General features: G+C 40.0%; 1 pseudogene; it reads right to left on the bottom strand.

Moving 5' to 3' along the window:
- Nucleotides 1–3908, bottom strand: part of LOC102839515 — a 53707-nt pseudogene that overhangs the window by 838 nt on the left and 48961 nt on the right.

The following is a 3908-nucleotide window of genomic DNA, read 5'->3' as shown; positions in this document are numbered from 1 at the left end:
GGTGGGGGGTGCCCATATTGAGGGCCATAGCAGCTGGGGCCCCGGCAGTGACCCCCCACTGGTGGGCCCATCCGTCTCCCTTCGTAGTGAGGTGGGGGAGACCTGTAGCCCTCATCAGGATAGTGACTGTGGTACCCACTGTGGGACCCTCCATATTCTGTGGGGTGGTCTCCCAGGAGTGGGGGCTGTCACTGGCGTTTATTAGGGTTGCTGCCAGGGTCACCTTGTCCACTGAGGTTGGGCTTTGTATAATCCCATGTATCCTGGTCATTCTTGAACACATTCAGGTGTGTAGGCTTCGCATACTCGATCTTCAGAGTGCAACAGCCAGAGTAGATGTCAGCCCCATTGAGGGTGGCCTTGGCCCGCTGGGCACTCTGTACAGAGTCAAATTCCACCATGGCCTGAACTCCATTCTTCCGGAAAGTAACAATTCTTTGGACAGGGCCACAGGGTTACAGATAGTGTAAAGAACATCGTGGTAATGGAGTAGATAGGATTCAAGATGGTAAAGAGAAGCACACTGTTAACACTCTGGGAGTCATCCGAGGCGGGAGATCTTCTGGCTGGTAGAGTAATTGACAAAAGCTGGGTGACCAGCAATGTAGATTTGGTTGTCGGCTGCGTAGTTCACTGCGTTGCAAGCCCCCATCATATCTTAAAACTCGACCAGCGCCTCTCTTTTTAGGCATTACCACAACATAGCTGATGGGTCCAAACTCCTGTAAGGCCTCCACAAGGTCAGCTTCCACCACTCCATCAATCAGGCCCCTGATGTGGACAACTGGAGAGGCAGGGGTTTTATGTGGGTCATCGTAATTCTCCCCTCCGCTGCCGCCCGCCGCCCCGGCTCCTCCACCGCCGCCACCACCACCACCACCGCCTCCGTGCTGGTCTCCGGAGTTGTCAGTCTTGAGCCGCTTAGGCGCCCTGCCACCCTCACTGCCGCCGCAATAGCGGCCACCACCGCCTCCACTGCCCGCAGCCGCTATCTTCACCCTCGCTCCCGCCTGCCACCACTGCTCGTCCAGTTACAGCCTCTGCTCCAGACGCCGCTGCCGCTTCTCCTATGATATTATTCTTATGTAACATTTATCTGGTCACCATAAGTCACCTAAACATCTACTGCCACACATGTCAAGTATACAGTATGCTATTACGATTCCTAAATCCCAACAATCATATTAGTTGAATATTTTAATGTTTAAATTATTTCATCTTAAATCAGGCCAATCTGTTTACATACTCCATAATTTACACACAAGCCATTCTTGTCAGCAAACTCATGGAAGATTTCTGGTCTTAGTTCAATGGATTACACTTTTTATCTGACTCCTCAGGTAATATAGGACGGGATGATAAGGAGATTATACTCCCAGGGTCATGATATAGTCTAACAGACAATGCATGGACTTCAAAATTACACATCATCTTGCAATCATCAAATAACAAGCTTAAAGGTGACAGTACAATCATAAATAAATATAGTAGAGCATAAAAGAAATTATGGGATATGGGAACTGCAGATATGGAAGAGCCATTAAATAGGAACTATATTTTCTACAATGGCACTTGATGTTTTATGGGGAAAGTGTTAGGTTAATACACTAGAGTTGGGTTTTCTATTTCAGGTGCCTTTTTTAAAAGTACAAATGAAAACAATGTATTATTTAAATGTTACTCTATAGGACTGTATGAGGCAGTGAGTAGGCAGTGATACCAGGTCTTTATGAGTTGGAATTGACTGAGTATGTGTCCCCAGCACTGTTTCTTTGAACACATAGATTGGCTTGATATTTTACCCCAAAATGAAAGTTTCACAATTTTGATTCTTGAAGTCTTTCTACAGATACAATCAAACAATGAAACTAGATTTTATTTCTCATGTTTCATAATATGGAAATATATTTCAATTATATTTCATGGAAAAGATACCATTATCTTTTCATGTTATTTTTTAACAAACTTTTTGAAGCTCCCTCTTCATATATGTTGACTTGTTAATTTCAGAGGTACCAAAACTTTCTTCTTGGATATTGCTGTCAATTTGCAGATCTCTTATTTGAAAATAAAATTTAAAAGCAGTTCTGGTGAGATATCAACAAATCTAACTTCCGCACACGTGTTTTTCATTTGGGTTGATGCTTAACAGTTACTGGTATTGTTGTTGTTAAGTGCCATCAAGTTGGTTCCAACTCATAGAGACCCTGTATAGGGCTTCCAAGGAGCATCTGACAGGTTTGAACTGATGACCTTGTGGTTCGCAGTTCATTGTTTATCTTATAGTAAGACACCAGGAGTACTAACAGTTACTAGGAAACTTTTGTCTGAGAGTCTCTTCATATAATGAGAAATTCCTATAGCCCAAAATGATTTTTTTAATGTTTTGGACTTTGGGTGATTGTCCAAGCAATATCTTAATCAACCAAAAGTGTTCAACTCATTTTAAGTACCAGTGAGAAAGAAAATTGCTAAGAATTAAATTATTATTAAGAAACAATCTGAATTAAGGGATACTAAAATATTTCTAAATGAATTTAAAATTTATAAAATAAATTCATTTTTTTACTTCTGAGTTCTTACTATTTGTAAGAAGATCTCCAATACCAGATAAGTAAGGTGCAGACAAGGCAATTTAAATTAAATTTTATTAGCACAGTACAAAACCTTGGCATATAACAATAAATTATAATTATTTTTAAAAGTGGTTGATATTGCACCATCCAGGAAAAAGGACTAGAATTCATTGCAATAGGTAAAAACAGAAACTTAAGAGGTTAGGAAAGCAATTCAGGGGACATCGAATAGGGTTTTCTAAGAACAGAATAGTCTGGAAGGAATGATGTTTGCATATATCAGAGACGCAGGAGATAAGACTGGGCAAGTAGGTTGGAGTTCTATTATAAAAGACATAACTATTAAGGATATGTGATGGTTTAGTTTATTTGTAACTGATCAATTAGTAAAAGAAGAGTGATCTGGTTTCCCAGGGGTCCTGTATCTACCAGCTGTGATAGTAAAATACAATTAGTCTTTGTTTTATCATTGCCAGAATAACAGGAGGTAGAAAAGAGATCTAATACCTGGACCTAAGACTGCTCACAGATTCAAGACGGAAACTGTCCAGTAGCAGATGATGACAATAATTTTCTGAGTGGTGGAAGAAAACAAAATAGAGGATTTCAGTTAGTATCAGACTAAGTGCTTAGTAGTGCCTCTGAGTATTACCCAAATGCATAGCATAGACCTAGGCCAGGTGAAGAATTCTATCGATCTCACTTTCTTTCCATGAGTAAATGTGAGCCAGCATTTCTTTCAGTATTTGCACAGCAAACTTTTTTAGAGAAAGACAGAATCCAGGATTAAAAAAGAAACTACCTAGCCAGAATAAAATCAAGGAGAAAACATTGGGGTTGAATGTTTTAATTGCACTAAGTGATATGAAGTGGTACAAAGAGCAAGAACCTGGTAAGTAGAAAATTTACAAAAAAAAAAAAAATTCAGTCCAAAATGACTGCTCAATAACAGCTATGAAAGCAAAGGCATGCAAGGAGACAAAAGTGAAGATTGAGGTGTTACATCTATAGGTAAGAAAGTAGACTCTTCAGGAGATAAGATTCAAAGTGACATCATAGAAATACAGTAGGGAGCACCACTATATAACATCTCATATAAGAAAATTAGCAAGGTTAGCCCAATGATAAATTGTGTTTGTATTCTCTGGATACTGTGAACTTATTCAATTATCTTGGTCTCCTTTCACTCAATGCTTCTACTCCTTATCATAGCTATCCTTAACGAGACGCTTTCTGCTTCAGTCTACGAATTCACAAATTAGATGTTTAACTCCCAATTTGATGTGGTACTGTAGGATCAGCACTGGACTGCTAACCACAAGGATGATGGTT

Source organism: Chrysochloris asiatica, unplaced genomic scaffold, assembly GCF_000296735.1.
Source record: "Chrysochloris asiatica unplaced genomic scaffold, ChrAsi1.0 scaffold00197, whole genome shotgun sequence".
Taxonomy (NCBI): Eukaryota; Metazoa; Chordata; class Mammalia; order Afrosoricida; family Chrysochloridae; genus Chrysochloris; species Chrysochloris asiatica.
The sequence above is the reverse complement of the archived record's forward strand: the minus strand, read 5'-3'. Positions and strand labels throughout refer to the sequence as shown.